The sequence below is a fragment of the Elephantulus edwardii genome, unplaced genomic scaffold, assembly GCF_000299155.1.
Source record: "Elephantulus edwardii isolate Elephantulus edwardi_28Jun2011 unplaced genomic scaffold, EleEdw1.0 scaffold00051, whole genome shotgun sequence".
NCBI lineage: Eukaryota > Metazoa > Chordata > Mammalia > Macroscelidea > Macroscelididae > Elephantulus > Elephantulus edwardii.
In genome coordinates, this window is record NW_006399801.1 from 3638454 (window position 1) to 3648494 (window position 10041).

Sequence of the window (10041 nt, forward strand, 5' to 3'; positions counted from 1 at the left end):
GGAGGGAGGGAGGGAGGGAGGGAAGGAAGGAAAGAAAGGAAGAAAGAAAAGAAACACCAAAATGCACCTAACCAAAGTCATGGTTTTTCAATTACTTGCTATGCAGCTAAACATCGAACAATGAATAAGGATAGAAGAGTTGATGCCTTTGAATTGTGGTACTGGAGAAGAGTACTGAATATCCCATGGACAACCAAAAGAACAAACAAATACGTCTTGGAGAAAATGTTGCAACCAAACTGCTCCTTAGAGGTAAGGACAGTGAAACTTTGTCTCACATACTTTGGTCATGTTGCTAGGAGGGACCAGTCCTTGGAAAAGGACATTATGCTTAGAAAGGTGGAAGGTCAGTGAATAAAAGGAAAATTCTAAACAAGATTAATTTACACAGAGTCTGTAACAATGGGCTCAGGTTTATTAGAGATGATGAAGATGGCAAAGGATAGAGCAAGGTTCAGATCTATTGTTCACAGGGTCACTATGATTTGTAGCTGACTGAATGACACCTAACAGTAACAACAATGTACTAAAATTGCTATGAGGAGGAATGTAGCATCAGAATTGGAAGAAAACTCATTAACAACCTATGTTATGCAGATAATAAAACCTTGCTTGCTGAAACTGAGGAGGACCTGAACTGCTTGCTGAAAAGGTCAAGGACTATAATATGGAATGAAGCTCAACATCAAGAAGACAAAGATTCTCACCACTGGGCCAACAGGCAGCACCATGATAGATGGGGAGACTGAATTTGTTAACAATTACAGCTTGCTTGGCTCCACAATCAACATTCTTGGCACCAGCAGTCAACAAATCAAAAGATGAATTACACTGGAAAAATCTCCCGTCAGGGACCTCTCCTGAGTACTGAAAAGCAATGATGTCAGTCTAGAGATTAAGGTGTGCCTAATCCAGATGATAATCTTTGCAATTAACTTGCTATGCATCAGAGAGCTGGACAATGACTAAGGATGACAGAAAAAGAATTGATGATTTTGAGTTGTGGTGCTGGAGAAGAGTACTGAATATTCCTTGGACTCCTAGAAGAACAAACAGGTTCGTCCTGGAGAGAATGAAACCAGGCTGGTCTATGGAGGCTAGGATTTTGAAGCTCTGTATGACATACGTTGGACATGTTGCAAGGAGGGACCAGCCAGTCCTTGTAGAGGGACATCATGCTTGGGAAGGTGGAGAGACAGCGCAGGAGAGGAAGACCCTGGATGAGATGGATTGACTCAGTGACTGGGATAATGGGGTTAGGTATCTCAGAGACAATGAGGTTGGCTCAAGATAGAGCAGGGTTCATAAGTTCCAAGCAACTTCATGTCACATAACAACAACAACTAGCCGCATAAACAGGTCTTCGGCACCAATGAACAAGAAATAAGAGAATGTAAGATGCCTTTCTTGCTCCAGCTATACCTAAGGTAGCAACCCCCACAGCAGCAACATCTAAGGCTGAACTAGAGACTTGATGTGAGATGGGACTTTGGGGGTTGGGTATCCAGTACACTGGCAGGACTAAGAACTTGAGAACACTGGCCCAAAGCCATGATGCTCAAGGTTGAGATAACCTGTGTGCACATTTCGGGAGCTGTGTTTGTTTTTTTTAAATTTTTTTTTTATTTTGAATTAAGAAGGTTTATGCAAATTTTTCTTTATGAACAAAACAAACTATTATGTATATTGGTAAGTCCCATAAAGCTTTATTAATCCGAACTACTTTCCACTGAAATACAGCTATTGTATACATTATACTCTTAATCATAATTATGCTGCAATTTGTTCAGTCTCTACACTTACCATTAAATAAACTATTCTGGGGGTTCATGACACTATTATTATTTATTAATAAATTATTACAATTAGTAATCATTAATTTTTCAAATTTCTTTCTTAAAAACAAGTATAATCACAGACCATCTTAATTACCATTCCTATTTTTTAAAAATGCACTTGTTTCAGGAATAGATTTTGCACCCACATCTTCGATAACACTTTTAAAAAGCAGAGAGTGATTTTTGATAGAAATGGTCCACAGTCATGAAGTCTCACAATGATAAGGCACTTGACGACATAGGACTCCCTGTCTTGTCAGCTTAGAGGTTAGACATAGGTTTCACTTTCTCCTTCAACTTTTTTAGACTGGTCATGTCCCCTGCTCCTTCAGGCCAGTTGTCATGATCTGGTACCCAGAATGAGTTAATATACATAGACTGGCCGCCATCCACTTCCACAACCTGACCAGTGATGAAGGAAGCTGCAGGGGACAGCAAGAAGCAGTCCATGGACGAGACCTCTTCAGGGGTTCGAAATCTTTTGGCTGGAATTTGGTGGATACTTGAATACAGTTCTGCTGTCCTATAACCGTAGTTGGTAAATGCAGTCTTGGAATAAATTACACCAGGCACAACACAGTTGAGTTGTACTCCACTGCTGGCCCATTCCAAGGACAAGGTCTTGGTGAGGTTGCAAACTCCTGCTCTTGCAGCTCCACTATGGGCAGCATATGGAAATCCACTTTTAGTAAGGACAACGATATTGACAATAGATCCGCCATGTGCCTGCATCCAGGAGTTATAAACTGCTTTGCACATATAGAAGGTGGCTGTCAAGTTGGTTTCAACCACAGCATTCCATCCCTTGGCACTGATGTGTTCAGCGGGAGACAGGAACTGGCCTCCTCCATTGTTCACCAAGAAATTAATCTTACCATAACGATCTAAGGTAGTTTTGACCAAATAATCCACCTCCTCTTCTTTACGGATGTTGCATTGGATAGGAGTGACTCGAGCCTGGCTGTTGAAAGGCAGGCTGGCATTGAGTTCATCTGCAGTCAGTTTTAATCTGTCAAATTTACAAGATGCAATGACCACATTACATCCCAGGTACAGGAGTTCAGTCGTTATGGCCTTTCCGATGCCGGTGCCCCCCGCCGGTGACGATGGCCACTGTAGCAAATCGGCCGCCAAGTAGCTCTTGCCCTTAATCATAGCAGTCATGGCCACCGAAGGACAAAGCGCTCCCATTTGCGAGGAACTTCAGGACAGTCTGGAGCTGTGTTAACTGTATTCTGTTAATAATCTTGATCATAGCCTTTTTTCCCAACTATCCCATGTTTTATTGTTTCATTTCTTGCAACTGAATTATACTTCAATGACATCATTGGCCTGAGATTTTTTGCCATATTCCTTAACAAACAACACAACTGCAACCAACCGCTTTGTGGGGGTTTCCTTCTCGGTCAGTTTTGCAGAGGTGCACCCACTCCCCTAGCTTCTGTTGTCACCAACCTTTACCAGTTTGATTTGGAGTCCAGCACAAAGGGCCTCTTCTAACTTGCCATACATAGACTCATTACAGTTGGATGCAAACACACGAAGATGAACCTGGTGCTTGTCTAAGGCTTTGATTACCTCGCAGATTCCATGTGCTAGGCCATCATGGATGAGGGTGTTCTTTAGCACCTCTTATAAAGTGGTATTAACCTCCATTTCACTTCCAGCAGCAATGCCTTCCTTGGCCAAGGTGGTGTAAGATTACGGGTGGAGCAGAATCTCGAATATACCCATGTCTCTGACTCTGCACAACTCAGCATTGTCTGGGGAAAAGCCTGGATTAGAACCTTTTCACTTTCCCAATATGATTCTCTGCAATCTGAGGTGTCACATTGGATTTTGCACCCAGCAAAGCAGACTGGTGTTGAGATGAATAGAAAGAGATATGAGTGTGTAGGGGTATGCATGACCTCATGAGAACTGGTTTTGTGTTACTGATGCTATGAACAGGGACAGTTCCCCTTTTTGCAGTTGGCAGACATCGGATATGGCTTGTCCTCATGTGGCCCTTGCTCTTTTTACAACAACAAGTAAGGAAAATGCAGAAGAATTGAAGAATTGGTATCTTTGGTTTGTGGTTATTGTGAAGAGTATTGGATATATCATAGACTTCCATAAGAAACAAATCTGTACAATCAACGTACTCCTTAGAGGCAAATAGTGAAATTTCTTCTCTCTTATTTCAGGCATGCCGTTAGATGGGGCTATTCCTTAGAAAAAGACATCATGCTTGGAAAAGCAGAGTCATCAAAAAAGCAGAAAAAGGGGGAGATCATCAGTGAAATGGATTGACATGTTTGAGCATGACAGAGATTGTGAGAATGATACAGGCCAGGACAAGGTTCCAATCTGTTGATTCTAGGGTTACTATAGGTAGTAGTTGAGTCACTGCATCTAGTAATAATTCTGAAGTTACTAATTAAAAGGTATTAGCCAGCTGGAACTAGGACATAATTAAAAATATGTTTTGTTAGCTGTCATCCAGTCAACCCTTGACTCATGGTGATATCACACCAAAGGGACTGGATTTTTGTTACCTGTAAGGCTTTAATTGGCTGATATTTTTGGAAGCATGCTTCCTTCCTAGTTTATTCTAGTCTGAACACTGTTAAAAATCTGTTTAGCAGCACAATAGTATGTAAGCTTCCACTGACAGATAGTGACTGCTCATGGCTCAAATCACAGAATCAAACCCATGTCTTCTGTGTGGAAAACAGGAATTCTACCAGTGAATTATCTACCAGTACCCCCTAGTTTGAAGTGTATCTACATGAGTTATATACATTTAGTCTTGATCTTATTATTATGAAACTAAATTTCTGAATTGTTTATTTACTGAGAAGGGCAGTGTGTTTTCCTGTCACACTCTGTTCTCTACAAAATCTTTATATATAAATTCAGTGGAATGTGTAACTTCAAAGCAATAATAAGCCACGATCTTTGCAATCGTTACCACATGTCTGGGTAAGACTATGCAAAGTCATGTGTGGCCCACAAAAGGGACTGAATAGCTTGGTAATAATACAAATAAGGCAAACACACATTTTGTTTGGGAGTCATGAAAATAGTGTGTAGAATTTAATGTGGGGATTGATTGGTTTTACCATTCTGTCAGACTAAAATTGCCATAGTAGAGATGGAAAACAGAGATCTAGCTATCATAAAGAAAAAAAGTAGAGAATGTTGTATGTTTTCTTTCATGTTGGTTCAAAGGCAGCAAACTAGAAGTTGTGAGCTGTTAATGGCAGAGAGACTTCTGAGACTGAGACAGCAAGATGACCAAGACGAGTGTTGAGCGGAAAAGTGGTGGCAACATCAGAGGCAGAAGAACCAACAAAAGAGTGTAAGGCAGAGTCCTGGGCCCAAGTTGGAGAAAGCCGAGTGCTTGCTGGTGGAGAGAGTGCCTTCGAGCATTTATTAAGGGGTTAAGTTTGCCAACTCATGGAACTTAAGCCAAAGGCCTTCAGAATGAGGCTGTGGCAGAGAAGAGTGATTGCATTGGCATCTGTACAACAGCAGAGTGTAAAGAGCTTTGTAATCTTTCCCAAGTTGAGGCCAAGGGTCAGCAAGAGATTTGCCTATGAACACTCCTGAGAAGAAGCTATCTTGACAGAACTGTATCCTATTTTTATCCCACAGTGAATTATTCATCATGGCTTTTCTAGACATTGTCTTTGGCTTTCATTACATGGCAAGGCAGGCCATGACAAATGTAGGGTATTTATGACCCCACCAAGGGGTTCAGAGAATAAGCTAATGATGCAAGTAAGATAAACAGACCCTCTTGGCAGGAACATACAAGATGTGAATACTACTAAAGAGGGATTTGATCAGTTTCCCATCTCATCAGGCTTAAAGTGAAGCAGGTTCAGAGGCAGAAATGGGAAATCTTGCTACCATCAAGAGAGAAGAATTGGAGAATACATGTCATCCATTTGGGCCAGAGTTCCCATGCAAGACGAAGATCAAGTCCAGATCAACAGCAGCAATAGAGGTGGTGGAGAGAACCAGAGACCGATCTGAGACAGAGCTGAACTAGAACTGCTACCCCATGGAGACAGAGCTGAGAACCTTCATCTAGTGGAGTCATAGGGAGGAAGCATCATAACTGGCAAAAGGAAAAGAGCTTTGTAGCTTTGTAACAGAGCCTCAAGGCAGAGCCCAGGAAATCTAAAGGTCAGAGGACCTTTAAGAATGTCCAAGAAGTTGTCCTGACTGAAGAATTTCATCCTGTTTCCTACCTGAATTGTAAGATGTTAACTTCCCTAACAGACACCATAATCTTGAATATGGTCTGTGATTCAGTGTGGCCATCAGAACAGTTTAGCTCACATGGTAGTAAAGCAGTGCGATCTGTGGGAAGGGCTATTTAGTGTTAGAATGGAAAGAAATAGATGTGGGAGAGTGGAAGCATGCCTGATCTCACTAGAAGTAGCTTTGTGCTGTTGATACTATTGCTGTTAATAGAGATCTTTCCCCTTAAGTCAGTAGAGGTCGAATGCTGCTGCCTGTATACCTATACCATTTTTTGCAGTAATGTCTGTGAGATAAGATTTTGGCAAAGCTTTCTTACAAGTTTAATGCAGGAAATGGTATGTCAGTTTTCATTTTAAAAATGGAATTTATTTTGTAATAATTATTATACTACCTAAGATTGTATTAATTTTGGGCTTTAGCCACTGTTCAAGGAGCATAAGGAGTTCTGTGGTGTAATTAATAGATAAGTTGAGCAGCAAGCCAAAAGATGCACTTTTCTGGTGGTTCAAATCCACCAGCCACTCTGAGGGAGAGAGAGGGAAAGTCTTCTTCCATGTGACTTACAGCTTTGAAAACCCACCAGGTCAGCTATGAATCAAAACTGACTTTGCAGGAATAAGAGGAGGAGAATATGCAGTATGGATATATTGGCTGCTCAATATAGTAATCTTTGCATATTTAAAAGTCATTGGAAACACAGCAACCTGTCTATCTTCATGCAGAGTCCAATTCTTCTAGACAGCAAACTGGATCCCAATGGAGGACAAGGCTTGTACAATCTTTTGTATGGATCTGCAAAGATCTGATCGGCCCAGGAACCACATAGATCCTGGAATCTTAGTTTTGGGAGGGTTGATATTTTGAGTGCAAAGTTGGATGGTGGACCCTTTATATACCCTGCTCTGCATTGGGCTTGTTTTCCAAAGACTGCTTATTATATATTATAGCTCATCTGGAAGAGTAATTGACCATGTCCACTTTCCTAGATCATCAAGAGACAATTATGGGTCAGCAAAGTGCTCCATGCTGCTAAGGGCCTCTATGCATGTACTTTTCTTGGAGATCTTATGGCATAAATTGGCTGGTTAAGGACAAGAGATGAATTTCTGATCTAGCTTAAAGTCATCTTTGTCCCTTCTCATTAGAAATGTTATTATCTTAAAGCTTCTGTACCTTTGATTTTTTATATTATCAATTATGCTAAGTTATACTGTGGGTTTATTTACCGTACTTTAGTCTTGATTCAGGGAATTCTGGTGGCACCATCCACAGGGAATTGTGCTACTACCCAAAGGCAGTGTCGCTCTAGCAACTCTTTGAGAAAAGATGGGCAATCTTCTCCTGTGGGATTTATAGCCATGGAAACTCAATGGAAAATCAGCTAGAAATGAATAGTTGCATACTCAAGGCAATGAAAGGACTGATTTGCCCATGTCCAAAAAGGACCTGGGAGCTTTCTCCGAGTTGTAAATGAGGGAATTATTGCAGTTAAGTTTTAAATGTCACAGTCAGAATATGGACAACTTTATCAGTTACATAAATTGACCTCAAGGGAAATACTCGTAGTCGAATGACCCAGTGACCTTGGAATTCTTCATTTCTCTCCCTCTTGTTGTGTACCATCAAATAGGGTCCAGCTGGCACAGGAGGAGACTGCCCCTTTTTCTCTAGCAGAGCATCTGTTCGATTCGAACCATGTGCCTTCGGGATTGCAGCAGCAGCTTCTTGCCACTAGACCACCAGAACTCCCAGGAATTCTTCCTTCCTCCCTAATATCTAGACCACTTAGAATTTACTGCATTCTTCTTTCCTTTTCAGGCTTGATAGTGATGAAGGTCATGGACTACAACTTTCAATATTAATAAAGAAAACAAAAATCCTTAAAACTGCACCAAAAGCAACACCAAGATGAGTGGAGAAAATAATGGAGTTGTCTAGTATTTCATTTTAAATATAATCAAAGTCCATAGGAAGCAGCAGTCAAGAAATCATTGGGCAAACATACTCCCCCAAAAGACCCCTTTGTGGGGGTGCTTTGCTTATGTTTTCAGGAAAAAGGCCAGGCTCTGGAGAAGGACATCATGTTTGGAAATTAGAGGGCTGGTGAAACACAGGAAGACTCTCAATTAGATGGACTGACACAATGACAACAACAATGGACTCAAGCATAGCCATAATAAAGAATGGAATAGGGCTGGTTAATGTTTTGCTTTACTATGTGCTGGGTAACTTTTGAGTAGGGATTGAGTAAAAGACACTTAAATTAATAGTAATAATTGCAGGGAGCTAGAGAATTATACTGCTAGCCTTGTGTATCTCCGGTGTTTCAAACCCACCAATAGCTTCAAGGGAGAAAGATGGGTAACTTCCTCTTGTTGTAACTCACAGTCATTCCAAGTCAACTTGAAGGTAGTGGGTTTGAGTTTTTGAACAGCAACTTAGCATTGCTGTGATTATACCCTCCCTTGACTGACTGCAGTGCTAAAGTTTCACCTGAGACAAGGCTAGTTTTATTTGTCTGGTTGCATACAGGTCAATCTCACATAGCAAGGCCAGTTTTCTTTGTCCTTGTGGTTGTGACGAGTGAGACCCTGAGGACAGCACAGATCGGTAGGTAGGCTTGCTTGATGGAGGGGTGGCATGGGGCAAAGCCCTGACTGTGGCTCATCTATTGAGGAGGTTAAGGGAGTTGGAAATGAAAGTCGTTGAAAGATGTTGCTGGCAGTGTGGTGACCCAGGCTAGCTATGGAGGATATGGGATAGTAGTGTGGCAAGGAAGTGGCTAAGGCCAAGCAAACTACAAAGGAAATGGCACCAATAGGACCAACTCCAAGGGAAATGACATCAACAGGATGTCTCCTCTGTATAAGTATCTGATTCCCTCCTTAAAGAAGCCTCCATTATAGCAACTGGAAATAGATCTCTACCTACCCTTCCTTTTCCAATACTCTGCTCATCCTCCTTTTGTCTTTGAGAGGAAACATGTAGTCTTTTAGGGGCCATAAACAAAACCGAAAAATGAAACCAGCTGTTGTCAAGCTACTTCAAATGTAATTCTTATTGAAGGATGTAGTCTTTAATCTGCAGCAATCACTTCAAGTCCTCCTCACTTTTCAGCAAGCAAGCAAGGTTTTGCATTTGCCTAAGACAGGTTGCTGATAAGTCTTCCTCTGATCCTGATGCCAGGATCACTACTTAAGAACTTCCACCCATATTGTTGTTGTTGTTGTGTGTCATTGAGTCACTTGCAACTCATAGTGACACTATGTACAAGAGCCCTAAACCTTTCTCTATCCTGTGACAACCTCATTGTCTCTGACACATCTACTCCCATCACTCCAATCACTGAATTGATCCATCTCCTCAAGGGTCTTCCTCTCTTGCACTGTGCCTCCACCCTCCCAAGCATGAAGGTCCTTCTTTGCAACATGCCCAAAGTATGTCAGACAAAGCTTCAGAATCCTTGCCTCCAATGAACAAGCTGGTTTCACCCTCTCCATGACAAATCTGTTTGTTCTCCTAGCAGTCCATGATATATTCAACTCTCTTCTCAAGCATCACAGCTCAAAGGCATCAATTATCTTTCTATCATCCCTAGTCACTGTCTAGCTCTCTGATGCATAGCACACAATTGTGAAGACTATGGCCAGGATCAGGTGCACCTTAGTCTCCAGCCTGACATTGTGGCTCTTCAGTACTCTGGAGAGGTCCCTGATAGGTGACTTTGCCAATGCAACCCGTCTCTTGAGTTCCTGGCTATTGGAACAAAGAGTGTTGACTGTGGAGCCAGGCAAACTAAAACTATTAACTGTTTCAATCCATACTGATGCTGCCAATTGGCCCGTTGGTGAGAATTTTTGTTTTCTTGATGTTGAGCTTCAATCCATATTGAAGGCTGCAGTCCTTGACCTTCTGCAGCAAGTGCTTCAGGTCCTCCTCAGTTTCA

General features: G+C 41.6%; 1 pseudogene; it reads right to left on the bottom strand.

Annotated features, from left to right (window-relative positions):
• Nucleotides 1-2099: 2099 nt before the first annotated feature.
• LOC102869845 lies at nucleotides 2100-3002 on the bottom strand (annotated as a pseudogene).
• Between the last annotated feature and the right edge of the window lie 7039 nt (nucleotides 3003-10041).